The following is a 22,416-nucleotide window of genomic DNA, read 5'->3' as shown; positions in this document are numbered from 1 at the left end:
GGTGGGGCTGGGCTGCTGGCTCACTACCAGCCGCCGCGGGAACGGGCGGGACAGCGTTCTGCGTGGGCAGCAGGACGCGGCGCACTGCCCCAGGGCGGTCCGGTTCACTCGGGCGGAGCGCGCCCAGCCGAGCTTGAGCCTTCGAGGGTGCTCCCGGTATCCCGCAGCGCTGGGGCTTCCCCGGGGGGTGGCGGCGTTAACCTGTGCAGGCCTGCCCGGCTCCATGGCGTGCCGCTGCTTGCCCGCCCGTGCTGGCTGTGGGCGAGCTCCGCGGCCCCCGCGCCCCGCCGGCCCGCGCTCCTTTGTGCGGCCGTGCTCGGGCATCAGAGCTTCTCTTACCTTATGTTTTGCTTTTAAAAATACTCCCCCTTAGCAGACGCTGTCCAACAGATGGGCTTGGCTGGGACGTGTGCGTCCTGGTTTTACTTTGCAGGCAGTGCCTCGGGATTAGTGATGTTTAAAATGTAAACGGCGGTAAACCTCGATGTCTTTCTAAACGCTGAGGGCTTAAATGTTGCCAAACTTGATCAGGCAGTGCACCTGAGATCCCTCTTCTCCAACAGGTTCGTTTGCCGCTCCTAGCAGCTTTCCTGTGAAATGTTGCTGAGTTGGGTTGTGACCCGGTGTCGGTGGAGAAGGAGCCCCCTGAGTGTCCCTGTCGCTGCTCGGTGCCCCAGCACCGCCCCGGTTTTGGCATGTGTTGTAATTTCAGATTTTCCTAATGAGTTTGCCTGCGTGCCCTGCACACACTGCTTTGCCTTTGGGGGGTTGACGGTAAGGCTCAGGATCCTGCTAACCTAGGATCCTGCTAACCTAGCATCCCAGGCAGTGACAGAATTCCTCTGAGACAGAGAGCTTTCTGCTTACTGCCACACAGGGACTGACTGTGAATGGATAAAATGAGGGAGAGCACGCTATTTGCTAACCATTCTCTTCTATTGACAGTGCTGGCCACATGCTTCACCCTGCTAGCTCAGGCAGTGTTGCTGTGGACCTGTCAGCGTGGGATCCAAGGCCTGGGATGCTGGGAGACCCCCGATAAAACTTCCAGTAAGTGTCACCCTTCTGATTGTTATTTAGAGCGTCTGTCTGCATTGTTCCAGAACTATTTCCTCTAAGGTAACCTAGAGTAGGAAACAGTCGCACAAGTAGCTCATTTCCACCTTGTTTAACTCTTGCCTACTTGTTGGACTGGAGGCCAGTAGAGAACTGACTGCTGGGTGAGAGCAGATTTCCTTCTTCCTGCCTTTTATAGAGTCCTCGAAAGAGAATGCTTCTGCTTTGGTCTGGGACAGCACAGAAGTTGGCCCATGTTGTGGCTCATATTCCACTTGCAGGTCAGGACATCAGCATCAGTGAGGCTATGAAGTGGCACACTTGCTTGGATCGTTCTTTCTCTACCCCCTGAAGTGCACAGATGCATTCTCACTGATTTTAGTGGGGAAGACATTTGTCTGGTGTGCTGGTCTGTGTGACAATTAGTATTTCATACTTTTCAGAGTGGAAAAGACAGGGGAATGATTTATGAAGACTCTGGATATTTGTAGACCAGGTCATTTTAAAAAGTATGTGTAATTTGCAGATCAGTAATTTGGTAGTTGTTTGGGGTTTGGTTGTGTTTTTGTTTCAAAAGCAAAACAAACTGATCCAGCCTCTCAGCTGTGTCCAGAAATGCATGTGAAAGACAGCCAGTTATGACTGAAAATCTTGCACTGTGAAACCAACCATTCCTGCGGTGATGAATATGGTGGTAATGAGTAATAGAAGATGATCTGAAAGCAAGACATTGAAATCAAATTGTAGGCTGGGGTTTTTTTGGCAGTGTCCTTCACAGTGCCAGTGACCACCTGGAGTCCAGCATTATGTGAGGGTTGGCTTTTATAGTAACCAGAGTCCATCTCAGTCATGCAGGGAATCACTTTCCAAATGCGATTTTCCTGCCAACGGGGTTTGTTTGCTTGGTGATAAGAAACAATGGTCAACTCAGTTTGTTACTTGAGCATTTTAGTGACTGAGAAGTGGAATCTGGCATTGTGTGTTAAATCCATTTTCTCAGCTAGTCAAATGCCAGCGTGGCAGCCTATGTAGAAAGCTGATAGCACCGTGACAGGCGTGATTGTGGAGGTTGTTTACGACAGCCTCTGGTATGTCTGCTTTTAAGACATCTCTTCCTGTTGGGTAAAAAAACCCCAAACAACAAAACACCACCTTCAGGACTGAAAGGACTGTATGAGAGAGGGGAGAGAGAGGCATGGGCATTGTCCACAGCTTAATATCATAATTTTCAAAGGGCCTTGAAACCAGAAATGGGTTTAGGTTTCAGTATGTCTTGTTATTTATTTATTGTAGTGAGGTTGGCCATAGTTGATGGGAAAGCATGGCATGGAGGACCTTACTCCCCTTGTCTTGCTGGAAGAGGACAAACAAGGTGTGGACATTTCCAATTACAGATGAGGGATCCAATCTTTTCTTCAGCTAAAGAAAGCATGGTTAAACTTTTTTTGCCATTTTCTGGGGTTGCTATGTGGTTGAACATACATGTGTTTCTCTCATGGGCCTTTCCAGTTGTCAGAAACAGCTAGAAAGCTGAAATACCTGGCCAAGCCCCTTCAGTGTGAGGAAAGCACCATGCACTTGCAGTGAGTCTGTCAGTGCACTGTCTTGGTGCCACTGCATGTGTCTGGAGAAGTCAGGAAAAAAAACCTATCTTTGCACACAGCATAATGACACCCGGGTCTCAAATTGTGTCCCCACGGCATGCAGCTTCCTAAAGTCCTGAGACACGACCTTTGGTTAAAACTTGGCGTTATTTGTCAAAGCATGGCAGCGGTGTCCCTGGAGAGGACAACGTGCTCTAGGTTGCGTAGCCTTATTTTACTGATGTCACAAACAAGTTATTCTGGTATGCTGCAGAAAGCCTCACAACCACAAAACCAGCAATAATTTTATAAATGATAAGCTTGTTTTTCCTCCTCCTCCTCCTCTTCCCAGATCCTCTGAGTGCAGCAGACGGCAGAGATGTGCGCTGCTGGAATCCAGAACGTTTCATAACGTGGCAGCAACTTGCTGAAAGCCCTGCAGATACAAAACAACACTTATTTTAAGTCTTGAGAAACATCTCCTACTAAGAAGAAAAAAAGCATTTAGGTGAAGCAATGTTGCCAGTCCCATTTGTTTATGAGGCTTGTTTTTTGTCTTTATAAATTTTAAACACTCTTTATTTCATTTTGCTTTCAAGTTTGTGTTTACCATTTTTTTCCCCCCCCATATGACAAGAAAGTCTGGAATCAAGTTCTTACTTTAAAAACAAAACCCTGGTTCAGAGTCGTGTATAATCATGTAGCTCTAGGCATGGGGTGTTTAAGAGTAAAGCCTCTTTCATGAGAATTACCCATCTCCAAGGGTGATTTTCTGTTCTAAGTAAATACTTTGCTGACAGTTTAAGAAGCTTTTAACAGCACCTGATCTGTGTTTGTTTTCAAGGTAGTTCTCTCCCTTTTCTTCATCTTTTCTAAAAACTTGGAGCTCGTTTCACCTCTGTGTGCCGATGAGGTCAGAAATGTAGTGTAGCAGTGTGACTGTGATGTGTATTGAATGATGCATACCATTGCTTTCAAAAATGCACGTGCAATTTTCATGCAGTTGTCCCTTTAAGCTCCTGAGTGGCACCATGGGATACAGAGCCCTCTTCTTCAGAGACAGGAGGAAGAGGAAGGTGGCTTGGGTTTACTGGGTGGGTTAATGTGGGGAACACAAAGCCTGAGGGAATCACAAATGCTTTCAGAGCCTGAAGCTTGATAGCTTGGTGTTTAACCCAGTCTTTGTTTTTGGAAGGGAGCTGACAGTTGACTGATTTCTTTCAGTTGAGCTTTCTGAATATACCTATTTTAAATCTTGTTAGATGCAGTGGTATCCTCAAGCTCTGTGCACAAAGCAAGAAGGAGACATCCTTAGTCAGTGTGAAGATTTGTCTTTTGCTGCTGTGTATGTAAAAGTGCCTGGAAATATATTATCCAAGGGACACAGAAATGGCTTTTTGATGAGCTGCTTCTCCTGCCCTATCTCTAGTAATAACATCTGGTAAATGCAGAGAACCTGATTGCCTCTTATTGCTACATGTAAGTCCCATTCTTGACTCCCAAGCCAGCTGCTCTAAACTGACATTTCTAGGAGGTTACTGCTCTACTTGTGTGGTTTGAATCGCTAAAGTCTTTGGCCTTGTGCCCTGAAGTGCCAGCAGAGGCATGCTGTAATTGCCTGCAAATGCACCGTCTGTCATATTATTGTTTAATTATTCCAGCTTCTCACCGCCACGCACAGCTCAGTGTCTCTCTTGCTGTCTTTATGTAATTGAGTGGAAAATATCTGAGAACTTGTGCTTCACTTGTGTCACTTTGTATTTGCCCAGCATTGCTGGATCCTAGTATGAAGTCTCAGCTTTTGTATGCAGAAGTCAGTCTTCTGTATAGAACAAAATCACATCAATAACTAAAGCATATGTTAGAAAGAGAATCAATATTTTAACACACGCTAAAGTCAGACCATAAATCTCTTAATACAGTCCAGTGATTGTGTTGTTACCCCTTGAAACACTGCTCCTCCCCCTGAGAAACAAGAGGGGAAAAGAAAACTCTTGAATAACCAAGCCCTTGTCTGCACAATGCAAGACTGTTCTTAGCCCATTGCTCTGTGTTGCTTCTTTCTTTTCTGTCCACTAACTCTCTGTTTTCTTGTGTGTCAAATGCATCTGTCCCTAGGCCACCCCGTTCATCTGTTTCAGGCTATTAGTGGCATGTCAGCTCTTTCCTGAGATCAGCTTGTAATGACCAGTTCTACTGCCTACTTTTTACCATTTCAAACATCTCTGTGTCCTCCAAGCCTTTAAACCAACTCTGTATTAACGTGTGCTGGAAGAAATCATCTCTCAGAGCTCTCTCCCATACTGCCCATGTCTGTATGGCCTATGAAAAAAAACTTGGCAGTATGCTCACTGCTTTTCTTTCCTCATGCTCCCTGTGTCTGTGACAAATGTGTGTCACTTTTCTGGTCTTAAATCAGAACACTCCTTTGTACAGCACCCTGCACACAAGATCAAGATCAAGGCTCCTGTGTACTACCACGACAGTAATAAATATTAGGGCTGTTCACACCCTGCTATAGTTTTCATGGCTCTAGGCAGAAGGAGTTTCAAGATGGCCTTTTGGAAGATCATTCTGCACCCGAATGTTCTTGTTTTCAAGGGTTGGTTTTTTTTTTTTCCCAGAAACCCTCAAATTAAATTTTCCTTTACAGGTGTACTCCTTGTAACATCTGGCTCCCTGAGTCAGCCTTATTGTTGGGGTTGTTCTTTTTGCTTCCTATAACTGAACTGTGAGGTTACTCATTTTTGTACTATTTTCTGCTTAGTTTTATTTGTCATCCATCTCTTTCTTGCAGGAAAGAACAATGTATATAATTATTTCAGTGTGGAATTGACTTCGGGTTTTACTGCTATTTGTCACCATTCAGGAAATCCATCCCTTGCTCCAGGAGAACATGCAATTCCTGATGACAGTCTGGAAGAAGGAGAGAAAATAGCTAGCAGAGCTGCAGCTACTAAGACCAACAGGCAAGTATTTTATTCCACGTAATTTTTCCCTTCTTCCTTTGTGGGAATGTGAATTAGGGTTGGTTGGTTTTTTCCTGAGGACTTTCCTATTCAGCTGATCTTCATCTTCCACATTTCAGACAGCAGAGCTTGCAGCAGTGACAAAATGTAATCCTGAATAAAACTGCTTCTGCTTGTGGCCTTGGTTAACCTGCTGGCAATGATACTTGCCTGAGATGGGGCAGCTGGCTTTTTTACACAGCTCAGCATGGTTGTGCTGCCACTCCTAGACATTTTTTGGACATAGTTGAGTTGTTTACAGTACTCTTTAGAAAAACTTGTAATAATTGTTCTGTCTTCCTGGGATCACCACTCCCAGAGACCTTTCTTCTGTCTTAGGTACTGCAAGAGCCTCCTTCCTTCAGCTTCACACCTCTATCAGCTAAAAATGCTAACAGCACAGAACTGGTTGTTTTCAGTGTTTCTCTTTGAAGGACAGGCTACACTGCTACCATGTTATGGCTGTTTAGGACAGAAAGATCAGAGGGGACAAGAAGTAAGTGAAATCCTGCTCTTTTACACAGAATAGAGGCAGGATATGCCCTTGTATGAAGTTCAACAGAGAAAAACTTGGGCCGCACTCCCCTTCCTACATACCGTGCCACACCAGTTAGCCTGGTACTAATCTTCCTGGACCTTTGAAGGCATGAAGCAACATGCAGTATAAATTAAGCCACACCCTACCAGATTATTGGTGCCAGCCAGTTTTAGAAGGCTGACATGAGAGCCAAATGAAACAGGTACAATGGTAGAAGATGTCTCGTACCACCTGCAGGCATGCAGATCTGCAGTGCTCATGCATCACTGGGATCCAACAGCAATGTGTGGCATGCAAAAAGCTGGTGAACCTACTGCCACTTAGGCTTGAATGCACTTTCCTGGGGAGGAAGTGGCTTTTCCCCTTGGAAAGCTCAACTCCCCAGGGTCTGCATGAGGTCAATGGAAAAAGTGATTTCTTCACAATATAATTCAGAGTCCCTAAGCACAGGCTTATCTTACTGACTACAGAGGAAGCTGTAGATTTAAACTAGCTTTTGTGAATACTCACCCCTCTTGCACCTTACTTGTGGGAAATACGCTAGTCCTGGATATGATTAGTCCTTTGTAGGCACACTATGTACTGAAATTCAGGTGCTGCAGACTTGAGCTAAGAGAAGCTTATCCATGAGAGCACAGAATGTTCTCTGGGATCCTGCTTTATGCATTTGAGTTACCCTGTGATGTCAGAAATAGATTTGCAAGTACCAGTCAAGAAAGGTTGGTTTCTTTAAGGATAGCCTGACTGGAGCTGAAGTAATCAGCATCTGTTTCAGTTTAACCAAGTTTTTCATTTCAGCCTTTCTCCCCTTTCAAAATACAGACAACTGAAGCCTTTAATTTGCCTTGTCTTTCACTGCAGAGAAAAGTAGGAGTTTCTAGCAGCTGATACTCTCCTGTCTAGAATACCTACACTAAGAAAATACAGTTTAGTGTCTGTTGTGAAAGAAAAAGCTCTTGCTTGTTTCTGTTGTTTGTAGTGTTGACTTTGAAAGATAAATTGTTTGACCTGGTTGACTCTCTGTTTGTATAATTGAAGATTAGTTTGCTTGGTAGCCTGCTGGATTTGCAGTTTTCCCTTGCACTAAATAAACTGAAGAACTGCTGGTCCTGGGGCAGTTGAAAAAGTTTGTGTGGACACAAGTAAATAAGAGAAAATAATTTTATGGATGGCATTCTGGATATGCTATTTCAGTGTTGATATGTCCTAGAAGAGGTCCTATAAGACCTAGGAAGTCTGTTAAAAATATTCCTAAGAGCCTGATGGACACAGAGAGGTGGCTCACGAGTTGAAAAGTTGATGCTGGCAGGACCAGAACTGCTTTTTGCATGATAATTTTACAACCTTAAATCATGCTGCTTGGTTTTGAGAACATAGGTATCTTAATCAAACCCTGTCCTTGTATCATACAGTTGCTTTGTAGAACTGACTGGAGGAAAAAGGGAAAATGATTTCTTGTCACTCAAGTAAGCAGACCTGGCTCTGAACACTTAAAAGGAATAAATAGTAAAAGTAGCAACATCTTACTGTACAGAAATCCTTCAACAAGAACCAGATTCTGAAGTTCCCCTTCTTTGCATCTTTCACTGTGGTGGCGCAGTCTCTGTTTTCAATGTGAAGGATCTTCTCGTCAGCCACTTCATTGGAGTGTTAGCTTCTAGACATTGACAAAGGCTCTGAATATCTATGTACATCCTCCAGGCATGGTTTCTGTGCCTTTCCTCTCATCTCTTCAGCTCTTGAGTTGTGCCAACTATTCCAGCCTTTCCAGGTTTTGTATACTTGTGATAAAGGCAGTGGAGCCAAGGTGATATTCAAGGGTAAGATAGAAAAACAATGACAAAGGCATATATTATTTTTGTGATCAGTATGATATTCACAAAATGAAATGGCACATGTTGTGCCATCAGCCTTCAAAGCATGATTCTATTCTCCAGAACAACTAAACCCATTGCAAAGTTTGGCAAAGAGAGTGAAGCCAAACCTCTGGTAAACCTATGATTCAAGAGAAGGAAAGAATGGGATAAGGCAGAAAGGTCTAGGTGGATTGAGGTGTAGATGAAAGAAAGGTAAAATACAGGACTAGGATTTGGAGGTTTGCAGTGTAATAAAGGGAGACTGAGGTTCACAAACAAAGTGAAACTGGGAATTGGGAGAGTTCTTTTCTGAGGCTGGCTGGCAAGGAACTGGCAGTAGAGAAGGGACAGAAGACTCAGCAGAATTCATAGAATCACAGAATTGAATAAGGTCGGAAAAGACTTCAAAGATCATCAAGTCCAACCTGTCACCCAAGACCTCATGACTACTAAACCATGGCACCAAGTGCCACGTCCAGTCCCCTCCTGAACACCTCCAGGGATGGTGAATCCACTATGATTCTATGAAAAGGTGATTGAAAGTGGAGGTCATTCACAGGCAGAGGGGAAGGGAATGGAATACCAGGGGAGAGCAGAGGATTACATGGGTGGAGAAGGGAGACAATTGGCTTTGCTTGCTGGGACATCCTGACTTTCAGACCTGAAAGGGGAGCAGAGCTTTGTGAGAGGCTGGCCATCACATTGGCTCAGCTGGCAAAGAATTTGTCTCTTGTGCTGTCTCCCCAGCCCACAGTACAGAAACGACTAGAACTGAGTGTCCTTGGATAAGGTGACAGCAGCTGCCTGCCTGGGGGAGGAGAGCAGGCTTTCTTACAGTTAGATGACCAAAATTTTACTGTTGGGAGGAGGTAGTAAAAAGACCAAGAGTGAAAGAGTCAATTAATTAGTCTGGCAGCCACTGAATTAAAAGGCAATTTGGGCTATTATATCAGAGGTATCTGAATTCAGTCAGAGATGATTCTGAAGTTGCTAGATTGATCTTGTGGTCAGCTTAAGCAAGCTTAACTAATTAATTGCTTTAGTTCATTGTGTAAGAGCTAGCTCCTAATAAATTACACTGCTTTGTAGAAACATGCTTGAAACAACTGTGTAAATACTAAATAGCCTTAGGAATAGTCTTATGGATCCACTGAATAGTCCAAATTCCAACTTTCTTCTCCCTCCACTGCTGGTCTAGATGGAGGATAACAGCTCACTGGTGCTATGTTTCTCTTTCAGTAAAAGGGGCAATAGTATGTGCTGGACATACAAAGTTACCAGCACAGCTGGTGGCCCAGGGAGTTGCTGTGATGCTTCATGATCTTAACACTAACAGTTGTCCTTTTCAGGAACACAGGAAGTGCTACAGGTGATAAAGTAACATTGAGAAGGTTGCAAAGCCAAGCACTTAAGAGTTAGGCAATGCTCAAATGAAATTGCCAGCGAAACCTTAATTCAGAACCTGTACGCACGTAGGTTATGAAATGCTCATTAATTATATTTCCCCATCTGTTCATTTCAGTGTGAAGGGCAGTAATGTTTGCTGAGGTTTTTTTTGGAGACACCCAAGACTGAGGAGCCTCTGACTTACTGTTTGTGGATCTGTCTTAAGGAACTCAGTTGCAATGCCACACTGTTCAAAACATGGTCCTGTCAGTGTAGTCTCTTGCTCCTGAGAGACTCTTAACTAATACTTCCAAGGATTGTGACTCTCATACTTACCTTCTACACTGGGCCAGGACTTTGTTGATGAAGATTTGGGGACAAACTGTGTTAATGGAGCTTAGGAGTAGGTTGGAGCTAAGCTCTCCTCCAACCCATTCTATTCCCATTCCTTATTCTATTCCCATTCCTTATTCTATTCCCATTCCTTATTCTATTCCCCAGAATTTGGTAGGAGGGTATAAAATTTACCTACTTAATTTGTGCAGATTGAAAACAAGTCTTGCATACGTGAATTCTGCCTTCACAAAAGTGTCTGTTAGTTTTGATTGTTGGCATAACTATTACTGTGGTATTGGTCTAATCTCCTAAGACATACTTAAGGATTTGCAGCAGAAGGGTGGGGTTATCAGTGTCAGTTTCTTGGCTGATTCCTTGCTTAGTGACAATAGTCCTGCTCTGCTTTATATCAGCTTTTCAGTTTTATGTTTCATCACAAAAAGGACAAACATTTCTTTTAGTATAAAGTGATATATATATAAATATAAAAGTCATACTTTTGAAAGTGAAGCAAATGGAAACAGAAGTAAAATCTCTCACGGGGCCTGAGTAAACTTAACAGGTATTCTTTGTAAATACTTTGTCAATGCTAGAGCATTAGGCAGAGCATTTTGCACACAAAGAGCCTGAGAAATATACAAGTACAGTGACCATGTGGTTGGCAAAACATTCAGATCTTCCCTGTGCACGGTAAATGCACATGGTCTTTAGTGCAGAAGGTGCAGTTGGATGTATTAATCTGTGTGTGTTCAAATAAGCTACACACACACAAGAGTTTCTTTCAGACTCCAAGCTTTCTGGGGCAAAGCATGCATTTCCATGTCTTGTAGGTGATCCATGCACTGTCAGCACGGAGTGTTTTAGTGAGTAATAAAACCAAACATCCAGATATTATACTGTGACTAGGAAACTACATCTGGTTTCTGCCCTGTGACCCGTTATGCTGAAAAGCCAATTCTGTTTTTAATGCTGTCCAGAATTTATTAGTAAAAAAGCACATAACCATGTTGAGCTGTCTGGTTTGTCAACGAATCACACAAAGGAGAACTGGCAGAAAACCCAGGCAACTGACTGTGCAGAGCCTCATTTCATTAAAACTAGTCTTGATGGTTGCCAAAAGCTGTAAAATAGCTGAGGGAACTTGCAGATACTTAGATGTGACTATCTGATGTAGGAAGTGGCTTCCAAATTTACTCATGGTTTTGACTCTGCTGAGGTGGCTGCTGTTCCTTTCAAATATGAGCCAGTGGGACCAGTCCAGACCAGCAAGTACTGAGAGCAATTAGTAGACTCCCAGTAGTTTTAATGTGTTTCAGAAATTAGAAAGTTGAGCTGCTACTTCAGTGCAGAATCCATCTGGGCTTGAAAGGGGAACTGATTGCAACCACCTGAGAATTTAGCATAAAAAAGCTAAACCTTCCTCAGCAAAATAATGTGAGGTCTGCTATAACAAGTTGTCAAAGAACTTGCTTTTGATTTTCATCTGATCACAGATGCTCTGTCACACTCAAAGGTACTTGTCGATGCAGAGGTATGGTTGCTACCCCCTGAATGGTTGCTGCAATTTCTCACAGCTCCCATGTATTTCTTCCAAGGGCAGCTTGGTCTCACGTAGCTAGTGATAGGTCCTATGGAAAGAACAGTCAGCTCGTTGGTGCCAGGTTATAGTAGGTGCCAACTGGAGATGGTCCTGATTTTGTAGAAAAAGGAAACAGGAATGTCACAGTCCCCTGGTCCATCTCTTCATCAATGTCTTAGTAGCTAAAGGCCACCTGCAGCAAGAGTGGTGTAGCAGTGCACTGCGTGTGCAGCTCTGGGAAGAGCTGCTTCATACGAATTCGTTCTTTAGAGTTTCTGATCCTGTCTGCCCTGGAGAGCGAACTCCCCAGCTGGACCGTCAGGAAAATAGTTTCTTTTCTGGAATACTTTAATGAGCTGCACTCAGTGATCGACAGAGCTGTGGTGTGTCCTCTTCACTCAGGGAAACCTGACAGAAGTTTCTCCCCAGTGTCGCAGCGGTGACACAATGGAAGGTTTCACCGGAATGTGCGGCACGGGGACCCCGGTATGAGGCAGCGAAGGGCTGCTACCTGTTCAGGCTGCTCGGTGAGCGCGGCGTGGCGGCTTGGGGACCCCGAGACAAACGGCGGAGACAGCGGGGAGCCTTTCCTGAGCGCGCCTTGCCATCGCCCCACCCAGGGTGGTCAGCGCACGCCTCAGGCAGACGGTGGACAGCCGGGGCGGCCGGCGTGCAGCCAGCAGAGCCCCTCTCCCCTCCCTTCCCCGCCGCCTCGCCGTCGCCACGGGCAACCAGGCCACTTCCGCCCGCCGCCAAGATGGCGGCGGCGCCGTAACCTGGAAGCGGTAGGTGGCCCCGCGCTCGGCGGGCCCGCCTCCGTGGTGCCGCGGGAGGTCTGTGGGCGGGGAGTCCCGTGACGGCTCGGTGCGCAGAGACGGTGGCCGGCAGGGGAGGGGGGGGCCGAGCGCGCCTCGGGAGGATGGCGGAGCTGCACGGTACGAAGCGGCGGGGTTCGGGGCCGCGGCGGCCCGAGTCGGGGGAGGCGGTGGCGGGGTTCCACGCCGCCGGGGGCGTTGGGGCGCGCTGAGGCGGCGGCTGACAGCGGGCGGGGTGGGCCTGGCGGCGGCGGGGGAAGCGAGAGGCCGCGGGCACAAAGGCGGGGAGGGCCTGGGCGGCAGGTAAGCGATCGGGGGGCGCGCCCCGTATCGCCCCAGCGCGGAGGGTCGGCGGCGGGGCAGCCCACCCGTGGCGCAGCGCACCGGTGCCCGGCGAGTGCGTGTGCGTGTGTGCCCCGGCGGGGTGCAGCCACGCCCGGCAGCCGCGGGGCCCGGGGCAGGTGGGGCGGGCGGGGGGCCGCCCGCGGCGTGCGGCGGGGCGGGGGCGACCGATGGCCCCGCTGGACTCGGCGGTGGGGCAGCTCGGCTGCCCCGCGTTGCAGGGTGGTGGCATCGACCAGCCACAGCCACAACAACAACAACAACAGAAAAGGAAAGAAAGGAGGAAGCTCCGTTTTACAGCCTCACCTCTTCTCCTCCAGCTCCCGGTACCGAGAGCTGGCGAAGAGAAATTAAGAGACTTGGCGTGTGTGTAGTAGCACTGACGCTGAGGGTAATGATTACCGGCGTTCAGGGTAATGATTACATCTGCTTCTGTCTGAGCGAGTACTGTCCCCCACCCTCTCGTACAGGCGTGAGGCTCTTTTCCTGTTTCACCCCATGTATTTATTGTGGCAGTTCTGATGGAGCCAGAGAGGCAGAATCGTGTTTCAAAAGTCGTCGCCTTCCTGTCTAGCCAGGTGATTTTCCCGGTGTCGCAGAGTAAGCGGTGTGACAGCATCCCGCGCCTGTTTGGGCAGGCAGAAGGTGTTTTCAGTGAGTCGTGGGTATTTTTTCTCTCAGAAACGGTTAAAAAGCTGTCGTAACCTTAGGTAGGGTCAGCGGCCGTGTGTGTTGACTGAAATAGCGACTGGGTGTGAGCTATACAGAAATTTACCAAAACTGAAGTTTGGTGAAACTCTGATGCTGCTTGACTTCACTGAACAAAAAACAAATCACAATGCATGAGAAAACAGTTGCAAAGAACCGAAATAACAGTAGTGGTAATTTTTAAGAAGCATATTTGAGATGGGACTGTGGATGCATACATTTTAATTCAGTTCTGCACATGTGCAGATGCTTTCAGGGCAGAATATTCATGACCGAAGAGTTGTAATTGGTGCTTGGTCAGTATTTTTTTGGCTGTCAAAATGGAAGTGAAGATGGTTTTAGTCATTGCATTCAGGGTCTTAGTTTTCTGCTGCTTGTTCTTTGCATATGTGACTTTTGACTTGTTTCTTTTTAATGTCTGAGTTGTGGGGATATTTTTGTTTTGTTTGTGTTTTGTTTGTTTTTTAAATCGCTAGTCATTATTGGGTGCTTCTATTTATGAGACCAAGGGCTTAAAGTAGGTGGTGGTCAAATTAAGTCACATTTATTTACAGCCACATTTCAGACATATGTTGTGTGGTGATCTTGATATAATCCTAGCCTGGCTTTGGGAAAGATTTACTGAATCCTATGAATTTGTTATTACAGTGCTGTGCATACATTTTAATTTTAGTAACACCCTTATCCTCTTAATTCCTGTTGAAAGATTTGGGTTTGACTATTCTGGTTTTCTCTGTAATTATTCTTTGCTCTGAATGAGTAAAATGGGAGATCGTTTTACTAATTCCAAGCTATATTCCTTTTAATTGAAGCTAACGTTTGTCAGCCATCAGGATTTCTGTATGTGTGGCGTGGCAAAACATGTACATCAGGCAAAACTAATTTTATGTGTAATTGTAGTACAGAAAGATGATTCCAGACAAAGCTCTCCTTGTGTCACCGCCTTCCTTTGAGGAACACCAAGGGAATCCTCAAAGAGGATGCTGTCTTCTTCCATGTCCCTCTATTCTGCTCTTTCTAGAAATGTTAAACAATCCCCAGCATTTTTTCTTAGGGGTGATGGCAAGGGTAGGCTCGATAAACACTGCTGATTGCGAATAGCTGCTGTTCCCGGTCTAGTTTTTCTTTTCCAGCGTGACATATCTGTAAGGCAGGAGGTGCTGGGAGGGGCGTTCCTTTGTTATGTTGACACTTAAATCGCACTGATGGGTGTATTCTCCTCCAGGAATTTTGTGCGAGTGAAGGGATTCCTTCAGACGACAAATATTTTCATCTATCTTTCTGCACTCTCAGCCTGTCCTGTGTACCGAAATTAATTGCTCGGAAGATCGCCGTGCGTGTGCCTTTTAGGAAACCCTTGGATTGATTGTGTCTTGGCTGTGGCTTTCTAGAAAAGAATGTTTCTGCTGAAGCGGGGGGTGTGTGTGGTGATCCTGGCTTGTGTCTGTGAGCTGGCTGCTGCCAGCCTGTATACAGCACCCATGTAAGAGGTGGATGTACGTGCTTGCATGTGTGCATGCTGCTCATGCATGCTAATTGAATTAAGGCTGCAAAAGTATCTTTCTACTTGTTGTGAATGAGAAGGATTGCATTTTGAGATCCCCTCTTGGCAAGGCTGAGGAAGCCCTGCAAATAGCTGAGCTCTCTTTAGGGAGGGCTTAGTATGATGATATAAGAAAATAAAACTGCTTTAAGAGATCTCAGATGTTCCTAAATACCGTTCTGGGGAGTCTGGGTGGGTGCTAAAAGGAGCCCTTTCTCTCTGTCAGCAGGTTCTCCTTCGTGTCTGAAGAAAGGTGAAAACTTCTGTGTGTGGAGGGAAGAGAAGGCAGCACTCCCCCGTCGTCGTCGTCCCCCCCCCCCCCATCTACCCCGTCTCCTTGCCAGCCATGGCCCCAGGGAGGGTTCACCCCTGATGTCCCCCTTGCCCCTGCCCTCCTCAATGGGTGGGTTTCAGGTGGCTCTACGCTTTGCTTGGGTGCAGGGTAGTTCCTGGCCAGCAGCTGTTAACGTGTACCCTGCATCGAGCCTGCCATGCCCTCTGGCTCAGCTTGGCTGGCAGCATTTCCCACCCAAAATACTTCAAGGAGTGTTGCATTTTATTTTATATGGCAGCTTTGTGGATGCTCTTTTAATTGAAACGCAGTTTGCTTTCCTCTTTGTCTTAATACCTTGTTTTTATTTTTTACTGCATTCAGCTGCATCTCGGAGGAAATACTTCTGTCTCTTTCTGGTGGGTTTGTGTGTGTGAGAGGGCTGGAAAGGACACAGTAGTGAAGATTAAACAACCAGCTGCAACTAGAATGTACAGATATAAAAGAACCCTTGTTTACATTAAAACTGTACTGGCTGACATAGCCTAGTCTGTTTGATACAGTGGATACCATACAAAATGTGCAGGGATAAAATGTGACAGGTTGTAAAATAAGCAGGTAACATTTGCAGTATTAGCCATTGACCTTAATTTGCTTGGGTTTTTTCCTGCATTGCTTGGGCTTGATTGTGTTGCAAAATACAGAGAGCATACTATTAAATCTGGGTGTTCTCTGACTCTAGTTTTGGTTCAGTGAAGGTGTTTTCAGTGCGGCAAAACAATGGTCTCTGGATGGAAAGGGAATTCTAATTACTAAGAATTTTTCCATCGTTAACCTCTAGGTTGTGGATGTGTTTTGTACGGAAATTATGCAGTGTTCATTATGTCTTTCAAAAAACTGTATAGCACACAGTTAATTTTAGACACTCTTAAGATGGTTGCAGTTTAAGAAGAACTTTATCTGTGTCGCTCTACAAGAGAAATATATGAGAGAATGGAACCCTGCCATATAATTGTATACATGCTGATTAGCAGGAGAATATGTTAAGAGGCTGTGAATTGGTGTAGATAAATCCTTGGATGTATGGTCAAAGAACTTAAAAGAATCTGGCATGCCTGGGTACTTGTTTCTTTTTGTATTGTTTTACCGTGAAGATGTACTTGCAGCTTTTTGGGTTCTCTACAAAAGTGTAGTCTGTGTTCTCACAATGGATCTACATTGGATCCTGATTTGCACGCCTGTCTCACTTTCTGTTACAAAAAGTGTTAGGCAGTATTATTTTTCTTTTGCCACAGGAAAGTGTGTAGCTGTTGGGTTTTTTTTTTCTGTTTATTGTTTTTTAGCACTGTTGAAAGTTTGCTGCTTGTGCGTTTGTAGCGTTGGGGTTTTACAGAGAGGAGCAGCCCTGGGGAGGCGAGCTGTGCTCTAGCCCAGTTCATCTTGAAAAAGAGGAGACTGGTGCTCGCAGCAAATTGGTTGTAGCTTGCTCTTACGTGTGCCACGCTAATCCTCTATGTGCTTTTGTGTCTTAAAATATTTAGTATTCCGTGTAGAGCAAGCTGTATGGAGTGATCCAGCAGACAGTATTTCCATCGAGCCCTGCTGATCCCGTAGATATTGTATCCGGTTCAGTGGACCTGCCTACCCTGTGGTCGGAGGCTTTTTGTTATGCATGAATCCTAATTGTTCTCTCTGTTGGCATTGTACATAGACTGAAGGGGCTGTGCACCAATGCAAATAGCCTTTCTAATACCTTATGCATTTGCATTATAATGGCTGCATAAATATTGCAGCACATCTCGGTTCACTCTCTTGCTGCTTTGACTGCTGGGCTTTAAAATAAGTTCTTCAGATCTTGTTCGTGGTTGGTATTGCTTTGGAGAGGGGTTCTGAAGCACATCTTTATTAAATAGTGAAGTCTTGTTTGTGATAAGGTGCAATTTTAACTTACCCATGTTCTAGTCTCCCACTCCTTTCAGCCCACAGGTTCATACAGGCGCCTGGCAGGAGAGAAAAATTAAAGCTTGAGCAGTTTTTCACCAACTATTTCTAAACTCACTATATATGGAGTTGCAAAGCGTGTTTTTGAAACTTGGCTTTGCATTTATTTCCAGAAATCCCATAGATGTTCGTGGGAATATTTTATGCAGAAGGAATGCAAAATATGGTGCCACCATTGTTTTGGTGCTGAAGCGTTTGGTAACTGATGTTCAACTTTACCAGGAGCACCTAGAATTTCATTTGAAAGCATCAACAGTGGTCTGACTTAAACCAGACACTCTTTTGGGGAACTGGTGGCAGGTTGCCATCACCTACCTGTCAAAAGGTTGGTTTACAGAGTTAAATAAAGCGGTGGTTAGTATCACTTTGGTGATTGTTACTGATTTGTATATGCATAGAGGCTTTGAAATGAATCCTCGAATGCCATCTTGTAAAGGTTTCAATTAATTTCTTGTAGTTACAGCCTTGTTAGTAGTGTGTTGTATCAAATATTGGGTGGGGTAATATGTTAAACTCTTAATTGATTAGCCACAAGATGGGCTTGAAATCCTAGGGTTGCTCTGCCTTACATTGTTTAGTTTGTGACCACTACAGAGAGAAAGATATGTTTTAAACTGAAGGTTCATTTTTGGGGAAGATCTGATGTTAGTAGCTTGCCACCCATTTGCACATATGAAAGAGGTAGTGGTTGTGTTTGGGTTAAGGATGGGATGAATGACCCTCTTGTTGGAACAAAAGTTATGAAAGTGATAATCTGAAACAGTAAGTGATAGTATTGCAAGAAAGCATAAACTCACTTAGAAGTTCTGTGTGATGATTGATGATTCACATATGTATGAAATACTCCTCATAGTGCTGCAAACAGCAGACATATCATTATAATGTAGTATTTTTGACACCTAACCTGTCTAAAACTCATCTGCTGGAACCTTAGAATAAGTATTTATAGGGGTGGACATGAAAATACAATGTTAAATAATGTTAAGAATGATAAGGAAAACTTGAAACCTTGACATCTGGGAACCTTAAGCTGTGGTATGTTTACACTTCACATATACTTGGAATTGTAATTATCTGTTCTAAATTACAGATAATGTTAGTTGAGTACCTCAAAAAATATGGCAAACCCTCTTTAGGATTTGCTATTGTATTTAGATCTATGTTTTCAGTGTTGCCATCTAAAAGAATTACTGTTAAATCAGAGATTGAAAAAGTGTTTCATGACAGTTTGAATGGTCAGAGTGATGCATTGCTCTGGCATGTTGTGTTGACTGGGAAGAAAAATAAACATATTTATTACTTTTATGAAGAAATGCCTGACTGGCAGCCAAAAGGACCAAGAGCCTGATATTTGTTTGTAAATGAGGTGTAGCAATGATTGCAGAGAGTCAGACTTCCCTCTTTCCCTTTCTTTCACCTGTGCCCCAGCCATATAAATCTTGGCAAACAGAAGATTTTGCTCTCTCTTTGGTATGAGGCTTCGTTCCTGTGACTGGCAGCAGTGGTAACCTGTGTAATGATAGCACATGAACTGTCCAGTCTTCTCTATAATGAGATTTGACACTGTTGCACTTTTTTTATGCTGAAAGTTAGATTATTACCTGTTTTGTAACACACAGTATTAGTAGTGTTTATTGATAACTGTTCTGGGAGGAAATACTCAGTGTCAGAATAATTCCCCCCACCCCCACACTGTTTTAACTGTTGCATGGATTTATTTGTGTATTTATTTTAAAGAAAACAAACCAATATGTCACTGTAACTTAAAGCTTGTATAGCACAGCATGAAGGTCTTGGGAAGTTTGTAGATAATTGGTTAAAGCAACACTTACAGTGCAACTGCAGGTGCTGAGTAAAGTGCTTTGTGCAATGGAAGGGTTCAGGTTCCTAGCTTCAGTCTTGTTTTTTTCTTTGTGTTGTACCTAATCAGGAAAAATATTGGAGTTTGTTCCCTCCTCATTAAAAAAAGAGTTAAAAAATTGTATAATCTCAGTGCCTTCCCCCCCAACTCAAGAAAAAACCCAAGCCACAACCCTCAACTATCTAAGGCAAGGAAATAATTGAGTAATCCTTATTCTCTTCATGAGATGACCTTTTGCATTTCTGAAATAGTGGTGGTAGAATTTTGTGTTTTTCTGAGATAGTGATGGTAGAGTTTTGTGCTTTTATATTCCCCTTCCCCCTTGAGTCAGGCCCTCAGAAAAGCAGAACTGTGCATTTCTTTCAATTCTAAGGGATAACCCTGCAGAAAGGAGTCATCTTCAGATTGCCAAGTCTTGTTTCGAAGCATTTAGTTACATGGAGTCATTCACTATGTGTAGCAGAGAGAAAATGACTTCACTGGCTAACTATATGGCTCCTGGAGGCATCAGGTGGCTTAATATGTAAACAAAAGTCCACAGCAGTCAAAAATAGATCTTTATAAAAAGAAATAGTACAAAAAGTGACCTCCTGAACAAGGAAGTGAAGAATCCATCTGTATAGTCCTGTAAAATGCTGATTATAGCAGAATATGAAGGGCTTATCATGAAAACCCATTTAGCTGTTGCTTCTGACAATACATGACTTAAAAAACCATATCTTGTAGAGAAATGGTTGTACAATTAAAGGGCTTAAAGCCAAGAAAAATCCTATAAAATATGCATAATTTGGAGTGATTTGCACAGTTTTCTTACTGAAGGGATGGATGGGTTAAATGAAGCCTCAGTTCAAATATTCCTATTAGCATACTAAATCTGTGACAAATTTCTAGTAGATTTCAATGTCTAATGGCTATTGCACAGTAATTGCAGGACCTAAATTATTTCTTACTAAAGGGAATTTTATAATACTGGCAGTTACATGAACTAGTAAAGATTCTAGATGATTTCATGAAAAGGTAAATTTATGGTAGTATAATGTGGCTTTAGATACCTGGACACTTGTCTTTGTGCATCCAGTTTTGTTCTGGTAAGTCCTCCTAACTCTTGGACAATGTGTAGATGATGGCAGATTGGTTGTTATCGTGTTTGTTCTTCATGGTGGGCTACAAACTTGCTTTTTGGAATATTCAAACAATTGTTTGGCAGCTTTCTTGATAGCATATTGTTTGTGGCAGGCCTAGTTAGGAAGGAAACACAAGTTTAATAATTATAGCCATGAGTTGTAATTCACATAATAAATAGAACTACCTGGGTTTATTTTTTTTTTTCCATGACTTCATCCATGAATTTATTTTCTGTGGTTTAGGTCATCATTAGGCAAGTCGTTATGGTAGTGATTTCTCTTCTCTCTTCCCCTTAAGAAGACTTCAGATAAATGTTGGCAGTTATTTCTTGCTTTTAAACTCTGTACTGCCTTGTCTTTTGAGTCTGGCTGTCTTCAGTTCAGGGCTTTTGAGAAGCCCTAAGTCATACTCAAACGGATACCGAGGTTTCAGTTACATGCTTTCACTCTAGTGTCACGTTTTCTTCTTCCAAACTGAGATGCCGTTTATTGAACCAATTAGCTGTTGAGTGCAGCCCAGCACTTTCTCTTGAAATCAGAATTAATGAATAAACAAATTACAGTGGACAGATTTGTGTTCTCAGCAGTCAATGACAGTTAACGTGTGACAAGGACATGGTTCACACCCTGCAACCTTGGTGCCCATTGTCTCTGTGTGTATGCTCGGTCCTGCTGAAGCCAGTGGGGTAAACCTTTGACTATGGATCACACATTCACATGGTGCATTTGATGGTATGTCTGTCTTGGAATGTTTTTGAAACCATTCCAGCTCTTCTGTAGCCAGCAGATGGGATGCATACGCCTTCATTAACAAGCAGTTAACTCCATTGGTAAAACCGAATGTTCATCATGCTCCAGGTCTCTGACTTGGCTCTTTCTGCATTCCAGCTCCCACTGTTTGTTCTGCTTTCTCCTAGAAGAAATCAACACTAACATTACATGCTCCTGCCCTCCTGTGGTAACAGAAACCTAAATGTTTCCCTCAAAATCGGGTTGTGTGAAAATAAAAGAGAAAGAAAGGAGAATAAGGAATTAATTTTTCTCTGCTGGAGCTGCTGCTTGCATCTCTGAAGATGTATTTGCTTTCAGTGGATTGCTCTGCTTCAAAGGCCCTGAGGAAATCAGTAATTTCTAAACCTGCTGTTACAATATCAAAAAGACCTTGTAGCCTTTTGTAGTTTTGTACTGACCTTCTGGCCTGTGTATGTGATACACTCTACCCTTTCTGCAGTAGAGAAACTAAGGCACAGAAATTCCAGGGAAGATTTTTAGCAGCGGCAGCAATGACAGTGGGATTGCTCTGCCTTTCCTGCTGCGAGTCCTCGGGAGCCAAAACCCAGTTCCAGCACTTGCCTTGATGAGCCTGCCCATCTGGGTGACCCACGGCAAGCTTACTACAGATGAGGAGCAGAAGTGGATCACAACCCCAAACTCTTCACCCCTGCCAGACAAGTGAAAGGCAGAACAAAATGGATAGGTGCAGAACAGTTTCTGCTGTGAAATTTGTGTGGGTAACAAAAGCCACAGCATGTTAGACCTTTGAATATGCAGCATGTTAACAAGTAGTCATGTTGTCTGAAAGGATCCTGAAGTGTTCGTAGTCTGTATGAGACCTCTCATTTCTTTAATCATCCTCTGTATTAGTAAAACTAAAATAAAGCTGCTGTCATCTTTGTTTCAAAGCTAGTGGTGTGTATAAACCATAGACAGACAACGTCAGTCTCTTCAGGCAAATGTTTATGTGTTATTCTCAATTTGTAACATCTTGGAAGGAGAAATCTGTGTTTGTCACAGCTTTCACTCCTGTGACTTCCACTGTCTACTGCAACGGTTTTTTTCACTTAAACCTGCTCCATGTCAGCAGGGAGATTTTTCACAGTTTGCGCACCGGTGGTTCTTTGGGCCAGCTTGTTGGCTGTCTTTCAAAAACATTTAATATTAACTGATCAGCTGCATGCCATGGTAATCTAAAAGTATGGTTTGGAGCTGCTGCTGATTTTTCCTGTTGTTTTGTACTTTTACAATGCCATTTTTGGCCCCTCTTCATCTTTGAAGCCACTTAATAAACAGTGAAAACACCTTACACTCCGAGCCAACAAAAGGAAACGCTCCAGAGTAAGTTTCTGTAGTCTTTGCTGTAAATTTCTTACTTTGACACAGAAACAAGTTAACACAAGGTAAGAGAGTGCATAGAGCTTGAAAGCAGCTCATTGCTACAGCTTGCCCCTTATCCCAGGGTAATGAGGTAGGCTGTCTTCATCTGAACTAAGAGTTTGAGTGTTCGACTGAGCTTTCTGCAAGTAATTGGAGTGCTTTGACCATTGAGTTACTTTGTTTGCAAGTTTATCTAGAGGTACAAGGTAGGTAGAGAGAGCATGGAAGGTTTGCATGGAAGGGTGCTGCTTTCAA

At 44.0% G+C, this 22,416-nt stretch overlaps 1 protein-coding gene across 4 annotated transcripts in view; it reads left to right on the top strand.

The window, feature by feature from the left end:
* The first annotated feature begins 523 nt into the window (after positions 1–523).
* Positions 524–22,416, top strand: part of SHOC2 (SHOC2 leucine rich repeat scaffold protein) — an 86,567-nt gene continuing 64,674 nt past the window's right edge. Inside the window, exons 1-4 of one of the 4 annotated variants that reach the window (XM_068139387.1) lie at positions 524–563; positions 946–1,050; positions 2,992–3,147; positions 5,509–5,608. The gene's annotated coding sequence lies outside the window, so the exon portion shown is untranslated. Of the gene's footprint in view, positions 564–945; positions 1,051–2,991; positions 3,148–3,849; positions 4,119–5,508; positions 5,609–12,186; positions 12,278–22,416 lie in introns of those variants that run through there. The other 3 variants (XM_068139388.1, XM_068139389.1, XM_068139386.1) reach the window with 3 other exon arrangements.

This window comes from Melanerpes formicivorus, unplaced genomic scaffold (assembly GCF_026170545.1).
Source record: "Melanerpes formicivorus ecotype bairdi unplaced genomic scaffold, bMelFor1.0.p_v2 SCAF_6, whole genome shotgun sequence".
NCBI classification, from domain to species: Eukaryota; Metazoa; Chordata; class Aves; order Piciformes; family Picidae; genus Melanerpes; species Melanerpes formicivorus.
Note: the sequence above shows the minus strand (reverse complement) of the source record. Positions and strands in the feature narration are given on the sequence as shown.